The sequence below is a fragment of the Ranitomeya variabilis genome, chromosome 3 (genome assembly GCF_051348905.1).
Source record: "Ranitomeya variabilis isolate aRanVar5 chromosome 3, aRanVar5.hap1, whole genome shotgun sequence".
Taxonomy (NCBI): domain Eukaryota; kingdom Metazoa; phylum Chordata; class Amphibia; order Anura; family Dendrobatidae; genus Ranitomeya; species Ranitomeya variabilis.
Window position 1 is genome coordinate 104,347,719 of NC_135234.1, and position 19,351 is coordinate 104,367,069.

The following is a 19,351-nucleotide window of genomic DNA, read 5'->3' on the forward strand; positions in this document are numbered from 1 at the left end:
AATACATTCCTGACTTATGGACCACACAGACTTTAGATCTAATCAGTTCCCTCAAAAGTTAAAACAGACCCTCACATTTCCTCATCAAGTGATGACCAGTGTCAGTCATGTCATGTGTGCAGATATCTGCCCGCTCACATTCCAACAGATATCTGTAGAAGTGACATTACCGCCCGCTCAACACCCGATGTGGACGTGAGTTGTGTCAGATTACCCGGTAATGACACTTTGTGGTCTGACAATGGATGCCTGGTACCAGCACTGCTATAGTCTCTAGATCTTATCACTTTACATAGGCTGATATGGACAGGTCTTCATATGAATGTGAATGTCAACATGCTGCTAATCATCAGTTGAACAAGCAATGTGCTCATTTGTCTCCTGATGGGGTCGATTATATCGGCATAAAAATCACTGTCGTCAGCATATTACCCCATGTATACGGGATGTGATGCTGACAACATATATGCTGTTTAGGGACAAAATGACCACGATACCAATCTTTCTGTCCTGGACCAGTAATGTCTGCCCAATTGAACAGGCCATTAAATGAGCATCATTTGACTTGTATGTCGTCAATCAGTGCTTGTTAATAGACAGAAATCAGCCTGTGTGAATGGAACTTTATTCAAGTTATCTGGGTCATGTACATATTTCTTAAAGAGATTGTCTACTACTTTATCACTTATGACGTATCCTTAGAATAGCTCATCAATGTGTGATCATCGAATTCCGACACCAGGCACCCCCACCGATCAACTGTTCAAGACCAGAAGTCCTCAACTGCAGAGCTGCTCTGTCTTCTGATAGTGGCCGCAGATGAAGTAGCAGACAACCTCTTTAACTGTTCTACTGTTGGGTAAGTTGATATTTCCTATTACAGCCTACTACAGCCATACTATTACATGGTATAATTTTTTGAAATGACAACACAATTAAAAAAACACTGATGTCAGCTCTGCCACAGTCAGAACATGTTACATGCAGTGACATTGTAAAGTGTGTTTTCAATTTAAGAAAACACTAATATGATAAGATCTCTGGTGACCAACATCTTCACATATTGTAGATAATGGGTAACTGATGTTTTAAGAGTGATTAATGTTATCTAACAGAGACAAAACTTGGCCGAACACTTTGTACAAAGAAATATCCCTCTTTACACAGATTTACGCTGTTATTTCCTTTGGATGTGACAAAGATGGCTGTCTTTGTTTTTTTAATCTGAAAAGCAAATTCCATAGTCCAGAGATGTTGAGCAACCCTACTGAATAACTTCAAAATACAACTTCTATTTGTAATATAAATATGTTACAATGATGCAAATCTGGTAACACAATAATAATTATTGCACCAATATCAACAAAACTGAATGTCATAGAACATCAGATCTGCATTATATCCATCAAAACATTACTTGCTTCTGGGAAGGTCAGTTTTATTGGCAGGCACCCTCAATGTCTGATATCTGAAAATAAACCATAAAGGCCCCCATACATATTAGATTAAAGTCATTCAAACCTATCAATTTTGCAGAGACCTGACAACCATCTGGTGTGTATGATGGCCACCCGGCTCTCCACTGACAGGTGATGTCTAGAGAGAGGAACATTGGACTGACTAAATTTAAATGATGGTTTTCTGCTCCCGGAAAATAACCTGCCCCCAAAAATGTCTGTCAGTGGCTTACTCATTTCTACCCATGTAGAACACATGCATTCATGGCTAGCAGCATCTGAATGTGTATGGTTGGTTCGGGAAAGATAGTGCAGCGCCCCAGAGTCCTGGTCGTTGCAGTACTGATGCTCCGCCGCTAAGGGGGGCTATGGTACGTCTGATGGCACTGAAGGAGTTCACCTGACCAGGTATCACAGACACCAATACACTTCACAGTCTGGCCTCCAGGGGGAGCTAAGGGTACTATGTATTAGGCCACTCCTCACAATCTGGTAAAACTGGGGGTTGGATAGAAAGTTAGAAAGAAGCTGACTGGGAATCGAACAGGCAACATCCTGTGGCAGAGGGTGTTGCGGGGAGAGACTCAGGGGGGTCCCTGTCAGGGGTGGGATCCTGGCAGAGACCTAGCGAACTGAGAGAACGTTACGGGACCGCGCCTGCACGAGATAGCGGCGGTGCCCTAAGAAAGGACAAGAAGCGAGGTTTATTGTGCTGAGTGAGAAACGAGATCAACGCAACAAGGAGAAATACCAGTAGGAGTCGTGCTGTAAGACGAGGCAACATCCTACTGAGGCGCGTACCCGGTGGCCGGAACGCCGAGGAAGTACTAGGCTCCAAGCAATACTTCAAACCTACGGCAGGACAGTCAGCTATAGGCGGGCTGTCTCACACAAATCACCTACGAAGACATAGGGGGCAACAACAGGAGAAGGGCGACACTAGGGTCCAGGAAGAGCTCCGAGCCTACCCGTCATACGGGTGCGTCCTAGCCATATCATCTGGGGGATGAAGAAGAACATCTGAATCGAGTTGTGAGGGAACTTCAGAAACAGACACAACAGTTGTGGGGACTATCCCGTAAGCACAGCAGGGGAGGACCACAACACACAAGCGCTAGAAGGTAGGCACAGATTTCCACCTGCAAAGGGAACTCTGGAGGTGCCATCGGACCGGCCGGACTTGCGCAGCCTGGTTAACCGTATTCCGGACTGAGGATCCTGGAGCCTTCAGTAAAGAGGTAAAGAGACTGCAACCTGGTGTCCTCGTTATTTACTGTGACCAGCACTGCACCGCACTACCACCACCATCCACTCCTTTCATTGGGCGCCCCTCAGCAGGGTCACGGACCGGGTCTAGCCACCGTGACAACCCCAGAGCAGAGACTCAGAGGCCCGGTACCGGGTACCCCTCGGCCCTGCGGCAGTGGGGGCGCTACAACTTGGCGTCACGAACAGGATCTACTTAAGCCTGAAGAATCAGGTCATGTGTGCCTTGGAACTGTGATTTATTGTGCTTGGACTGTGACTTATTGCAAGGACTGTGTATTGCCACTTGCCGCCAAAAGTTCCCGCCAAAAACCGCCGCCATTACAGCGCTGAGGAGAGCGCAGGAGAAGAAGAGGGGCGTGGAGTAGGCGTAGACAAGCTGAAGAGCGCGAAAGACAATGGCCGCCCAGTCTAAATATTTCTGCACCGTGAGGACGTGTCCGTCAGCAGCCGAGATCCGCCTCCTGATTCTCAATGGTGGGCGGAGACAGAGAAAACGAAACCGCCCACGAAGGAGAGAGCGGGAAAAGGATGAGGAAGAAGAAGCGAACCATGTGGAGGACGCCATGGCGAGCTGCCCGGAACCGGAGCGTGGGGTCGGAGCAGAGGACTCCCCAGCTACCCGGAGAGACACCGTGACCAGGCCTCCACCGCTGATACTGACTTCCTGCCGGCCGGAGTGGATGAGCTCAGCGACCAACTCCTGCGGACGCAGCGGAGCACTGAGGCCGGGTGGAAGAAGACCTTCATCAGGAGCCTCATCAGACGTCTGTCGGCAGCCTCGTCTGGTCCGGAGCAAGAAAGAAGTTCCAGCGCTCCGAAGCCAGAAAGCAAGGCCCTGCTGGAAAGCGAGATGCTGCAAACGGAGATGACAGCACCGCAGCGCAAGGCCCTGCAACCAGCGTTCCAGATCCCAGCGGAGACGGAGCAGATCGGCACCGGAGGGACCGTATCTGAAGCAGGTATGAAGAACGACCCTGCCCCGCCAGCAGAGGACCTGCTGATAGGCCCCGTCGCGGCACCCCCTCTCCCTGGGACCTATAGACTCCAGCGCCTTACACCCTGGGATCAGGCCCCGGGTATGGAGCACTTCTTAAAGGCCCCGATCTCGCCAATCACCTTGCCGAGCGAGGTCTATGCGGAGCTACGGCCGCCAGAGCGAGAGTAAACCTCGATGCCATGGATATGTAAATAGTTAACTGCTTGTTTCCCTGCTTTTTGCTGCTTTAAACCCGACTAGGGTTACTCTTAAAGGGATCCCTTAGTTTACCCGGGATCCCTTCTGCTTTTTGTTTTTGTTTTCTGTTTTATCATTGTTGAAAGAACTGCTGGATCATGAACACTGCATGATAACAAACTCTTGTAAATAGTTTGCACCTTCTTAAAGGTGCCCTCTACTGGTTTTCTAAAAGAAAGGACTCTTTGCGAAGAAACTGTTCCTGGAAGCAGTACTGGAGTCCTTGCTGCACACGGACTTGCAGCTTGAGAAGTTGCACTACCTCATAGAGACTTAGTCCCCTCTTAAAGGGAACGTTCACCCATAGCACTTAAAGTATAATGATGCCTTAAGAGAAATAGTAATAATGCTTACATGTAAAGTTATATGTAGTCAGACAGTTGATAGTAAGAAATGTTTAATGATGTTGCTAGAAGAATGAGGACAGGAAGTGAACCCAGATGGGGTTAATCGGTGAGTCCTCCTAGGAGCCATACAGAGATGGCTCGGTGATCCTGAACTGAGAGGTGGAAGATAAGTTCTATACTGTGTATAGTAGCAGAAAGGCAGTAGGCCCGGGCGAAAGGGGTGGTCCTGCAACAGAACGAGAGGTAGTAGGCCTGGGGCAGATAGACAGGCGGTCCTGCAGATGTAAGGATGGAAAATGAAGGAAAAGTTGATTAGCCTTATAGTGTTTTATAAGAAGGTCTTTAGTGGATTTAGCGTGTACATCCTTAAAGGCAAAGTTAAATTATTGTTCAAAAATTTGCACTTAGTAGAATACCCGGTTGGGTAAGAAAAGTTATTTATAGTATGTTATTTAAAATATTTAACCATGTTTGTAACGTTCAAGTGTCCTCACCTCCCATAAAGGGAAGCTCTGTTCAAACTTACTTATTGCTATTGCATTTCAAAATTGTATGTCTTTTTGCTGACATGTATTGTTGTTTTCTTCCCAGTCCAGGAGTACTGGATTTAACCGGGGGGGGAGTGCAGCGCCCCAGAGTACTGGTCGTTGCAGTACTGATGCTCCGCCGCTAAGGGGGGCTATGGTACGTCTGATGGCACTGAAGGAGTTCACCTGACCAGGTATCACAGACACCAATACACTTCACAGTCTGGCCTCCAGGGGGAGTTAAGGGTACTATGTATTAGGCCACTCCTCACAATCTGGTAAAACTGGGGGTTGGATAGGAAGTTAGAAAGAAGCTGACTGGGAATCGAACAGGCAACATCCTGTGGCAGAGGGTGTTGCGGGGAGAGGCTCAGGGGGTCCCTGTCAGGGGTGGGATCCTGGCAGAGACCTAGCGAACTGAGAGAACGTTATGGGACCGCGCCTGCACGAGATAGCGGCGGTGCCCTAAGAAAGGACAAGAAGCGAGGTTTATTGTGCTGAGTGAGAAACGAGATCAACGCAACAAGGAGAAATACCAGTAGGAGTCGTGCTGTAAGACGAGGCAACATCCTACTGAGGCGCGTAGCCGGTGGCCGGAACGCCGAGGAAGTACTAGGCTCCAAGCAATACTTCAAACCTACGGCAGGACAGTCAGCTATAGGCGGGCTGTCTCACACAAATCACCTACGAAGACATAGGGGGCAACAACAGGAGAAGGGAGACACTAGGGTCCAGGAAGAGCTCCGAGCCTACCCGTCATACGGGTGCGTCCTAGCCATATCATCTGGGGGACGAAGAAGAACATCAGAATCGAGTTGTGAGGGAACTTCAGAAACAGACACAACAGTTGTGGGGACTATCCCGTAAGCACAGCAGGGGAGGACCACAACACACAAGCGCTAGAAGGTAGGCACAGATTTCCACCTGCAAAGGGAACTCTGGAGGTGCCATCGGACCGGCCGGACTTGCGCAGCCTGGTTAACCGTATTCCGGACTGAGGATCCTGGAGCCTTCAGTAAAGAGGTAAAGAGACTGCAACCTGGTGTCCTCGTTATTTACTGTGACCAGCACTGCACCGCACTACCACCACCATCCACTCCTTTCATTGGGCGCCCCTCAGCAGGGTCACGGACCGGGTCTAGCCACCGTGACAACCCCAGAGCAGACTCAGAGGCCCGGTACCGGGTACCCCTCGGCCCTGCGGCAGTGGGGGCGCTACAATAGCGGTCAGCCAACAGCTATCTAATGTGTATGTCCACCCTAAAGGGAACCTGTCAGCATATTTTTACATTTGGAAGTAGTAGTTTAGATGAGTAGGCGCTGGTCCCTTTATTACAATTATACCTTTTATGCACATGCTCCTGCATAAAAATCATACCTTTGTATACACGTGCCCCTATAAAAATAATACCTTTATTGGTTGCAGCTCATCAATATTCTTTCTGAGTGGACAGCTGCTCTAATGGATTAATAAAGGTAGCAGACAATCAGCAGCTGGGAATTGAAGTGCTGACATCGCTGGAAAAGTCTGGAGGCGGACAGAGGAGTCTGGAGGACAGAGGGGTTTGGAGGAGGACAGAGGTGTCTGGAGTACAGTAGAGTTTGGAGGAGGACAAAAGAGTCTGGTGTACAGAAGGGTTTGGAGGAGGACAGAGGATTCTGAAGGACAGAAGAATTTAGAGGACAGAAGGTTTTGGAGGAGGACAGAGAAATCTGGAGGACAGAAAGATTTAGAGGAGGACAGAAAGGTTTGTAGGAGGACAGAGGAGTCTGGGGGACAGAAGGGTTTGGAGGAGGACAGAGGAGTCTGGAGGACAGAAGGGTTTGGAGGAAGATAGAGGACAGAAAAGTTGAGGAGGACAGAAGGGTTTGGAGGAGGACAGGAGTCTAGAGGATAGAAGGGTTTGGAGCAGGACATAGGAGTCTGGAGGACAGAAGGGTTCGGAGGAGGACAGAGGAGTCTGGAGGACAGAGGAGTCTGGAGGACAGAAGGGTTCGGAGGAGGACAGAGGAGTCTGGAGGACAGAGGAGTCTGGAGGACAGAAGGGTTCGGAGGAGGACAGAGGAGTCTGGAGGACAGAGGAGTCTGGAGGACAGAAGGGTTTGGAGGAGGACAGAGGAGTCTTGAGAACATAATGGTTTAGAGGAGGACAGAAAGGATTGTGGGAGGACAGAGGAGTCTGGAGAGTGTCTCTATCATAGAGCGTTTCTGTGTATGGGGAATGCAGAGGTGATAGCTGTCGGCTGAACAACTGTTGAGCAGACAGCTATCTAATATGTTAAGGGCTTTATAATTCAATCCATTTTTCTATAGATTAAGTTAATTTGTGCAATCTATATTGGTGATGCCCAACAACTTTTTTTTTAATGATTTATTTGGTTGGGTATTGAACACCATATAGAGATTACTTCCATACCATTAACCGGCTCATGGATAACAGGTGTTTTTTGTTCTTTTCAATGCAGCATGCTGGTTTGTATAGTAATGTATAGGTGCAGCATATTTTAACATTTGGAAAGATAGCAATATGGTGCTAGTAACTGTGTGATAGTGTTATCTAGTCATAGTATGGTAGAGTTGTATTATTCAATTAGGTATGGTGTTAATATTAAGCCACTATACTATTTTTTAGGGGTAGAGCTAATTTTATGTATATAGATTGGGTACAGCACAGTGTGCCCCGTATTTCCAAGTAGAGTCCATGATTCTTTGGGAACGCAGTCCACTAAACAACAGGACCTGGCTGGGCACTAAGTAGTAGTAGCAATTGATAAAGTCAGTAAAATGCATTCACATTTATCTATTGTGCTACAGTCAGATAATTATTTTCTCACAATGATAAAGAATAATTTTATTAATGCAGAGAAATTATTGTTTGTTTAGAAATCATCTATGTGCCTGTAATGGGGAGTATTTATGCATTATGGATCAGTGTAAAGTAAAAGCGGCGTGCCATATGCAGTTGAATTACCCCACAGAGATTTCTACATACAGTATGATGTTCCCACATCCCCACACAGTGTGCTTCCCCCTGCCAACACACACAGCATGATTCACATATGTCCCCCATATAGCTTAATGTCCCAGTCTCCTCCCCACACACAGCATTATGTGTTTAGTGTCCCCCAACACAATAGGATACTGCCACAGTATCTCCCTACACATAGTATGATGTACTCAGGATCCCACCACACAGTATACTGTCCAAATAGAGACCCACATACATAGAATGATGTCCTTAGTGATCTCCAATGCACAGTATTATGCCCCCACAGAACCTCCCCACACAAACAGCATGATGTCACCAGTGTCATCTACACACAGTATGATGCTTACAGTGACCTACACACAGTATGATAATCCACAGTGCCCACCCCGCGCACAGTATTCCACACACAAAATATAATGCAACCACAGTGTCTTCCTCACTCACAGTATGATGTCTCCTGTGTTCCCTAGGACAGTATGATGCTCCCACTGTGTCCACCCTTACACAGTAGGATATCGCCATACACAGTATTATGTCACCATAACCCCACCCAACACACAGTATTATGGTCCCAGAGTGTCCCACACACAATATGATGATACCACAGTGTCCCCCTGCACACAGATGTCCCTTGTGCCTCAAGCAGTATGATATCCCTATAGAGACCCCATACAGTTAGTATGAGGCCAGACAGTGCCCTCCACAGTATGACATCCCCAGTGTCCCTACATGCGCAGTATAATTCTAGCAGTGTCCTCCCCAACACACTGGATGATTCCCCCAGTGTCCTCCCAAACATAGTATGATACACCTGGTGTCTCCCACTCGTAGCATGATGTCCACACAGAGCCCCCATACACAGTATGATGTCTCCACAGAGCACCCCACACCTTATGATGTTACAGTGTTTCCCCACACCCAGTATAATCTCCCCACAGAGCCACCAACAAACAGTATGAGGTCTCCACAGAGCCCTATAAATACAGAATGGTGCTCTAACGGTGCCATCCACACATAGTAAGGCCTCTTTAACACTTCCGTTTTTACAATCGGCACAGGATCCGTCAAAATGTTGAAATGACGGATCCTGTGCAGATTGTAAAAAACAGGTGCACTGGGCCCGTTTTTCTGACGGACCCGTCGAGGCTATGTGCACCTGTCGTGTATGCGTCTTCGCAGCGGTTTTCCGCTGCAAAAACGCATACACAACACAACCCATGTTAAAAATAATTTAAAAAATAAAAAATCGCAATATTCTTACCTTCTGGCGCCCGCGCAGCGTTACCGATGCTCCCAATGCTGCCGGCAGCTCCCGTTCCCAGTAATGCCTTGCGTGCAATGACCTCTGATGATGTAGCGGTCTCACGAGACTGCGGCGTCATCGTGTCATTTCGCTTCCATGGGAACGCCAGCTCCCGGGAGCATCTCGAGCATCGGTAACTCTGCTCGGGACGCCGGAAGGTAAGAATATTGCGATTTTTTAATTTATTTTTTTAACATTATATCTTGTTACTATTGATGCTGCATAGGCAGCATCAATAGTAAAAAGAGAGAGAGAGCGAGCGAGAGAGAATTTCCCTGACGGGAAATTTTTCCTCGCATGCTCAGTTTCAAAAGACAGAACCCATCGCTGGATTCCTGCTTTTGACAGTCAGCGATGGATCCTGCGTCCATAGGCTTCCATTATAGCCAACGACGGGCAGCGCAGGATCCGTCGCTGAGCGATTTTCCGACGTGCAGAAAAAATTTTCTTCTCCCGACGGACAGCAATTTTCTGACGGATCCAGTGCACAACTGATGAAACAGTAGGTCATCCGTCACAATCCGTCGCTAATACAAGTCTATGGGAAAAGACAGGATCCAGCAGAAAAAATTGCTGGATCCTGTTTTTGCAAAAATCGACGGATTGTGATGGGAGCTCAAAGACGGAAGTGTGAAAGAGGCCTAAAGATGGCCTACCAGTGTCTCCCCACACACATGTAGATTCACCCAAAGTGTATGATGTCTCCACTGAGATGAACACACATAATAATGCCCCCTGACATCTCCCACACGTATTATGATGTTCCCACAGTGCACCCCTCACACAGTATTATTCACCCACTGTATGTCCGTAGAAATTATGTGATGTCACACGCTATGATGAACCAGTGTTCCCACACACTGTGATATGCCCCTGCACACTGATGTCCCCAATATCAGACACATACTGTATGATGCCCCTCCCACTTACAGTATGATGACTGTGCCCACACACACAGTATGAAACAGCCACCTTACCTTCCACAGTCTATGACGCCCACAGACAGCGTCCCACAAAGTATGATGCTCCCATAGTGTCCCCCACACACAGCATAAAGCTTCACATTGCCTCACACAATATGATGTCCCTTTAGTGCCCTCACACAGTATGATGTCCCCACAAGGACCCCCATACACAGTTTCACTTATCAAATATTTTCACTGCTCCCAAGTATCCCAATAATGCCTATGTGCACCACACAATCATTCCCCTTTCAGATCAGCCCCAGTTTTGCACAGCTACAAAACTCTCATTCGTCCTAATTCATTAAAAAGAAAGTCGTTACTACATGCCATAACTGTGCTGTTCAGCTAATCGTCTGCAAAGGGCTTTCAGCCATTACAGGGGCATTTGCCGAATGTTATATGGTTTTAATTCATTATCATAAATAGTCATTATGGTTACAGTGTTTGTTGTACTTTGCTGCCATCTACTGGCTATTGTTACTATATGTTTTATGTTCTGAAGCTGTAATTCCCACAATGCCTCTCTCTTTGTAACTTCTCCTATCTTCTTCCTCACATCTTTTCTGCTGGTCAGTACCATCTTGTGTCTCAGGAGTAATGGGAGGGTTCCCATGTTACCTCTACCTCCACCATCCATGTCATACCTTCATCTTCCCTGACACCTCACCTCTTCTCATCAAGGTACTGTGAATAAAACATGTTAAAATTCATCACTGCATCATCCTTCACGGATTAACCATGTGCAGCTGGTCAAGCAAAGGAGGGAAGGTAGTATCATTATCTACCATTGCTTGTACAGAGATCCGTGCTCGCATTCCTCAGACACATCTCACATACGTGCATCGGTGGCAGAATAATGACAGTTTCCAAAAGCGTTCCAGTTTGTCATATACTTGTCACTCCTTCCTCTGTCTCTTAACCTACCACGCTGCAGAAATAGCTTGAATTAATTCAGATGCTGCTGTGATCACAGGGTGCTGCCCATTTAACTACAGTGTGTCCGTAAAGTCATGGTGCACTTCTATAGTTTACATTTTGGCCTTTCTCTGGCCTAATCATATCAGACCTGTTCATGAGGAGAGATAACAAGAACCAGTCAAACAACACAAACTCATTTTTAGGGTATGTGCACACGTTGCGGATTTCTTGCAGAAATTTCCTGAAGAAAACCGGAAATTTTCTGCAAGAAATCCGCATTTTTTTTTTGCGTTTTTTTCCCGTTTTTTTTGCGTTTTTTTAGCATTCTGCAAGCGTAATTAGCTTGCAGAATGCTAAAGTTTTCCAAGCGATCTGTAGCATCGCTTGGAAAACTGACTGACAAGTTGGTCACACTTGTCAAACATAGCGTTTGACAAGTGTGACCAACTTGTTACTATAGATGCTGCTTTTGCAGCATCTATAGTAAAAGATAGAACGTTTAAAAATAATAAAAAAAATAAAAAAATGGTTATACTCACCCGCAGACAGCAGATCTCCTCACCGGCGTCCATTCCTATAGCTGATGTGTGCGCGCAGAGCCTTCCATGACGTCACGGTCACGTGAGCGGTCTCGACCAATCACAGGACAGTGACGTCATTCGGCAAGGTCCTTCACCGCACACCAGCTGCTGCTACAGGAACCGAAGACAGCGTGCAGCACAGAGGCGGGAACACTTCGGGGGCCATCAGAGGGTGAGTATAGGACTATTTTTTATTTTAATTCTTATTTTTTTACCAATTATATGGTGCCCAGTGCGTGGAGGAGAGTCTCCTCTCCTCCACCCTGGGTACCAACCGCACATAATCTGCTTACTTCCCGCATCGTGGGCACAGCCCCGTGCGGGAAGTAAGCAGATCAATGGACCCCTAGGTGTGCGGAATCCCCTGCAATTCCGCATTTTAATGAACATGTTGCTTTTTTTTCCGCGATGCGATTTTTTCGCGGAAAAAAAGGCTACATTTGCACAAAAAATGCGGAATACACTGAAAATAATGGGAGGCATATGTAAGCGTTTTTTTCGCGTTTTTATCACGTTTTTATAGCGAAAAAACGCGAAAAAAACGTGAAAAATACTGAACGTGTGCACATGGCCTTAAGCTGTTGCTGAGCCCCCAGTCAGATTAACCCTGATAAACTGAACTCTGATTAATACACTGCCGGGTCTGTGACATCATGCAACCACAAGCTTATGCCAGCTGTGTGGTTTTCCATTCCAGTTGTGTGGTGTGGCCTGATGCATGATAAGGTGATAGGTATGAAACTGAGAGAGTTTTTCTTTTATTTGGAGCATATTTCACATTTCTATCATTTTTTTGTTGCTTTCCAGTGACTGGTTAAAAGTGCACCATGACTTTACGGACACACTGTATAGCATTCTTTCAGTTGGGAGGAAGTAAAGGTCTGCAGTAAATCAGGTCACCTAATTTTTTTAATAATAGAGGGGTGTATCCCCAAAAAATAGATCACTGAAACTATTCTTCAAGAGTATCCTATTTTTACTTAAATGTTTTATTGTTCATAATCCATGTCTATTTATCCCTATAGTTTTGTTCTGTCATTTAAAAAGGTAATAAACACTATTCTTGCATTTCTTCCTTGTATTACTCTTCACCATCATATGTGTTCATGTAACCCATAAACAGTATTTGCAAAAATATCACATTTTATGTTATTTTGTAAAATTCTGGTTTTACAGAATTATTTACTTTTTTTAATAAATCCACAGACATTAAACATCTTTAGTATCCTCTTGTATCTTGTTGCATTTCAATAATTTTGTTATTTGGACCATGTTATCCTCACCTTAGATCAGTAGCGTAGCTACCTGGGGGCAGAGGGTGCGGGCGCCCCAGGCCCGGTGCTCTGAGGGGGCCCACCCGGAGCTACGCTACTGTAAATGTATCGGCGAGCAGGTGGGGGGTGCAGGCGAGCCAGCAGTGGGCCCCCCGCCGTCATCGGAAGATCAGCTGTACCGGCATTTAGCCGATACAGCTGATCACAGCGCTCCTTCTCCCATCCATGCATTGATCGCATTGATGGGAGGAGCGCTGCGCTCCTTCTCCCATCATCCCCCTGTCAGTGTCTGCATCTGACGTTGCCGACACTGACAGCGGGCGCAATGAAGTCACTGCCCGGCACCCGCTGTCAGGAGATCAGCGGGGACAGCGCAGGAACCAGGAAGAAGAGAGGTGAGTATTTATTTTTGTATGGGTGCTGCCGCCTTATTACAGGGTCTGCCTATGGGGATCTGCCGCCTTATTGCAGGGGCTGCCTATGGGGGGGTTGCCTTATTACAGGGTCTGACTATGGGGGCTGCCTTATTACAGGGTCTGACTATGGGGGCTGCCTTATTACAGGGTCTGACTATGGGGGCTGCGTTATTACAGTGTCTGACTATGGGGGTTGCCTTATTACAGGGTCTGACTATAGGGGTGCTGCCTCATTACAGGGTCTGACTATGGGGGTGCTGCCTTATTACAAGGTCTGCCTATAGGTGTGCTGCCTTATTACAGGGTCTGACTATGTGCGCTGCCTTATTACAGGGTCTGACTATGGGGGCTGCCTTATTACAGGGTCTGACTATGGGGGCTGCCTTATGCTATAGAGTCTGCCTATGGTGAGTGCATTATACTATATTGTGGACTATTTGGTGCATTATGCTACTGTATATGGAGGCTATCTAGGGGGCCATCATACAGTATGGAGATTACAGTGTGGGGGTCATTATACATTGTTGGAGCAATCAAACAGTTTGGGGGCTACTAAGGAGTCAGTATACTGTGTGGGTGGTACTATACAGGGAGGGGGCATTATACTGTGTATAAGAGAGCAACATGATGTGTATAGGGGAGCTGTACAGGGGGGAGACTCGGGACATTATTAAATGTAAAGTGGGCACTTATTCTTATAGGGGAACTCAGGTTACTGTGGCTATCAAAGGGTACACAGGGCAATATTACTTTCTAGGGGGCAAAATATGGGCACTGTTTTCTAGTACACTTGCACCCGGCATTACTGTATTATAGAGGGGTGCTTTAGAATTTAGAGGGCACAAAGAACAGTGCAGCGCCCCAGAGTCCTGGTCGTTGCAGTACTGTGGCTCCGCCACTAAGGGGAGCTATGGTACGTCTGATGGCACTGAAGGAGTTCATCTGACCAGGTATCACAGACACCAATACATTTCACAGCCGGGCCAATAGGGGGAGCTAAGGGTTCTATTCATTAGGCCACTCCCCACCATGGTGGGTAAACTGGGGGTCAGGCAGGAAGTTAGTTCAGAAAGCTGACTGGGTTGGAACCAGGCAACACCTTGTGGCAGAGGGTGTTGTGGGAGAAGATTCAGTAGGGTCCCTGTCAGGGGTAGGATCCTGGCAGAGGCTTGGCAACTTGAGCGAACGTAACGGGATCGTGCCTGCTCAGTATAGCGGCGGTTCCCAAGAAGGGACTGGAAGCGAGATAGATTGTGCTGAGTGAGAAACTAGATCAAAGCAACAAGGAGAATACCGGCAGGAGTCGTGCTGTAAGACCGAGGCAACATCCTACTGAGGCGCACAACCGGCGGCCGGAACGCCGAGGGAGTATTACAATATTCAGCTTCAAGCAATACTCTAAACCACGGCAGGACAGTCAGTCTAAGGCGGGCTGTCTCACCTAAATCACCTATGCAGTCTTGGGGGGCAACTTGTGGAGAGGGGCGACTCTAGGGTCCCGGAAGAGCTCCGAGCCTACCCGTCATACGGGTGCCGTTCCAACCGTAACATCAGGGAGGGACGGAGGATTAGCAGAACATCATCTAATCGAGTTGTGAGGGAACTTAAGAAACGGACACAACAGTTGTGGGGACTTTCCGTAAGCACAGCAGGGAAGGACCACAACACATAGCGCTAGCAGGAAGGCGCAGATTTCCACCTGTTAAGAGAACTCTAGAGGTGCCATTGGACCGGCCGGACTTGCGCAGCCTGGTTATCCAGATTCCAGACTGAGGACCCAGAGATCTTCAGTAAAGAGGTAAAGAGACTGCAACTTGGTGTCCTCGTTATTTACTGCACCGCACCATTACAGCATCACCACCACCATCACCTACCCACATCTATTACTGTACGCCCCTCAGCAGGGTCACGGACCGGGTCTAGCCACCGTGACAACCCCAGAGCAGAGACTCAGGCCCGGTACCGGGTACCCCTCGGCCCTGCGGCAGTGGGGGCGCTACAACTTGGCGTCACGAACAGGATCTACTTAAGCCTGAAGAATCAGGTCATGTGTGCCTTGGAACTGTGATTTACTGTGCTTGGACTGTACTTTATTGCAAAGACTGGATTGTCACTTGCCGCCAAAAGTTCGCGCCAAAACCGCCGCCATTACAGCGCTAAGGAGAGCGCAGGAGAAGAAGAAGGGCGTGGAAGTGGGCGTGAACAAGCTGAAGAGCGCGAAAGACAATGGCCGCCCAGTCTAAATATCTCGGCCCCTTGAGGACGTGTCCGTCAGCAGCCGAGATCCGCCTCCTGATCCTCAATGGTGGGCAGAGACAGAGAAAACGAAACCGCCCACGAAGGAGAGAGCGGGAAAAGGACCAGGAAGAAGAATTCAGCGACATGGAGGACGCCATGGCCAGCCGCCCGGAGCCGGAGCGTGGGGTCGGAGCCGAGGACTCCCCCAGCTACCCGGAGAGGCACCGCAGCCAGACCTCCATAGTTGACGCTGGCCTCCTGCAGACCGGAGCGGACGAGCTGATCCACCAACTCCCGCAGACGCAGCTGAGCACTGAGGCCGGGTGGAAGAAGACCATCATCGGGAGCCTCACCAGACATCTGTCGGCAGCCTCGTCTGGTCCGGAGCAAGAAAGAAGTTCCAGCGCTCCGAAGCCAGAAAGCAAGGCCCTGCCGGAAAGCGAGATGCTGCGAGCAGAGATGACAACGTCGCAGCACGAAGCCCTGCAGCCAGCATTCCAGACCCCAGCGGAGGCAGAGCAGACCGGCACTGGAGGGACCGCATCTGAAGCAGGTATGAAGGACGACCCTGCCCTGACGACCGACACCACTCCAGTGACTGCTAGTGCGACAACTGCTGACTCCATTCCAGTGACTGATCTTGCAGCAGCCGCTACCTCTGCTGCAGCAAATGCCCATACTCAAGCTGCGCAGACCTCCATTGCTGCGCATGACCTAACCGTACATGAAAGACGGATTAACGGCGTTTGTCCAGCACTGGGTGCAACCCTGGACTTCACCCTTCCCGGGCCAAAAGGGGTTAAGTGCCAGGTACAGCCCTGGAAGCCGTCCAAGTAAACCTCGGAAACCTGAACCTGTAAATAGTTAACTGTTTGTCTTCTTGCTGCTACCACCCGACTAAGGGTTAACTCTTAAAGGGATCCCTTTGTTTACCCGGGATCCCTTCTTCTGCTTTTTGCTTTTGTTTCCTGTTTCATCAATGTTGAAAGAACTGCTGAATCATGAACAATGCATGATACAAACTCCTTGTAAATAGTTTGCACCTTCTTAAAGGTGCTCCCTGCTGGTTTTACTTAAAGAAGGACTCTTTGCGAAGATACCGCACAGGAGCCTTTGCTGAGTACGGACTGGTAGCTTGAGAAGATGTGCTACCTCATACAGACTGGATCCCCTCTTAAAGGGGATGTTCACTTGTTGCACTTAGGAATGGTTTTGCCTTAAGATAGCTATAGGGCAATAATGTCTTAGAAGAAAGAAAGTAATAATGTTGATATGAAAACGTTAAATGTACCTAACTAGTTAAATGTGAAAAGTGTTTGATAATGTTGATGGAAGAACGAGGACAGGAAGTGAACCCGTAGGGGTTAGTGGTGAGTCCTCTTAGGAGCCATATAGAGATGGCTCAGTGATCTCAAACTGAAGGAAAAACATGTTCTATACTGTGTATAGTAGTTGAAAAGGCAGTAGGCCCGGGCTGAACGGGGCGGTCCTGTAACAGAAAGGAGAGGCAGAAGGTCTGGTGCCGTTAGGACAGGCGGTCCTGCAGATTTAAAGAAGGAGAATGAAAAGTTAAAATTGCCTTATAATGTGATTATAAGAAGGTCTTTAGTGGATTCAGAGTGTACGTCCTTAAAGGCAATGTTAAACTATTGTTTGAACCTTTGTACTAAGTAGAATACCCGGTTGGGTAAGAAAAGTTACTTATAGCATGTTGCTATGATATTTAACCATGTTTGTAACGTTCAAGTGTCCTCACCTCCCATAAAGGGAAGCTCTGTTCAAGTATGCTTATTGTTATTGCACTCAACAAAATTGTATGTCTTTTTTTTGCTAACCTGTATTGTTGTTTTCTTCCCAGTCCGGGAGTACTGGATTTAACCGGGGGGGAGTGCAGCGCCCCAGAGTCCTGGTCGTTGCAGTACTGTGGCTCCGCCACTAAGGGGAGCTATGGTACGTCTGATGGCACTGAAGGAGTTCATCTGACCAGGTATCACAGACACCAATACATTTCACAGCCGGGCCACCAGGGGGAGCTAAGGGTTCTATTCATTAGGCCACTCCCCACCATGGTGGGTAAACTGGGGGTCAGGCAGGAAGTTAGTTCAGAAAGCTGACTGGGTTGGAACCAGGCAACACCTTGTGGCAGAGGGTGTTGTGGGAGAAGATTCAGTAGGGTCCCTGTCAGGGGTGGGATCCTGGCAGAGGCTTGGCAACTTGAGCGAACGTAACGGGACCGTGCCTGCTCAGTATAGCGGCGGTACCCAAAAAGGGACTGGAAGCGAGATAGATTGTGCTGAGTGAGAAACGAGATCAAAGCAACAAGGAGAATACCGGCAGGAGTCGTGCTGTAAGACCGAGGCAACATCCTACTGAGGCGCACAACCAGCGGCCGGAACGCCGAGGGAGTATTACAATATTCAGCTTCAAGCAATACTCTAAACCATGGCAGGACAGTCAGTCTAAGGTGGGCTGTCTCACCTAAATCACCTATGCAGTCTTGGGGGGCAACTTGTGGAGAGGGGCGACTCTAGGGTCCCGGAAGAGCTCTGAGCCTACCCGTCATACGGGTGCCGTTCCAACCGTAACATCAGGGAGGGACGGAGGATTAGCAGAACATCATCTAATCGAGTTGTGAGGGAACTTAAGAAACGGACACAACAGTTGTGGGGACTTTCCGTAAGCACAGCAGGGAAGGACCACAACACATAGCGCTAGCAGGAAGGCGCAGATTTCCACCTGTTAAGAGAACTCTAGAGGTGCCATTGGACCGGCCGGACTTGCGCAGCCTGGTTATCCGGATTCCGGACTGAGGACCCAGAGATCTTCAGTAAAGAGGTAAAGAGACTGCAACTTGGTGTCCTCGTTATTTACTGCACCGCACCACTACAGCATCACCACCACCATCACCTACCCACATCTATTACTGTACGCCCCTCAGCAGGGTCACGGACCGGGTCTAGCCACCGTGACAACCCCAGAGCAGAGACTCAGAGGCCCGGTACCGGGTACCCCTCGGCCCTGCGGCAGTGGGGGCGCTACAACCACACAGCAGGTGCAGTAATAGGGACAGATACGGCAGCAGCGGCTCAGTATTGGGGTATCAGGTGCAGTAATAGGGACACGTACGGCAGCAGCGGCTCAGTATTGGGGTATCAGGTGCAGTAATAGGGACACATACGGCAACAGCGGCTCAGTATTGGGGTATCAGGTGCAGTAATAGGGTCACATACGGCAGCAGCGGCTCAGTATTGGGGTAACAGGGGCAGTAATAGGGACACATACGGCAGCAGCGGCTCAGTATTGGGGTAACAGGGGCAGTAATAGGGACACATTCGGCACCAGCGGCTCAGTATTGGGGTATCAGCAGGATGAGGAGTTTGTGCAGGTTGGGAATAGATGGTGATGGGGCTGGAATATGAGAAGAAGAAATGTGTCTTTGTTGTATTCTCTGCAGATGAGTTGTAGCTGGAAGAAGTTGTCATGTCGGTCTGGGCCAGATGGAAAAGACAGGAAAAATGAACGATTCCATCAGAAAGAATGTCAGCGGTAAGACATTTTCTGTAACTGTGCTGTAATCTCTTATATGTTCTGTAGGGCTGGTATCTACCACTGACCATATGTCGGTAATATCAATATTGGTCTTTATATAGAGATTATCTATATTAGATACATACCGTATAAACTCGAGTATAAGCCGAGATTTTCAGCCCAAATTTTTGGGCTGAAAGTGCCCCCTCGGCTTATACTCGAGTCACGGTCGGCGGGTGAGGGGGAGAGGGCGCTGAGGCATACTTACCTAGTCCCGGCGCTCCTGGCGCTCCCCCTGCCCGTC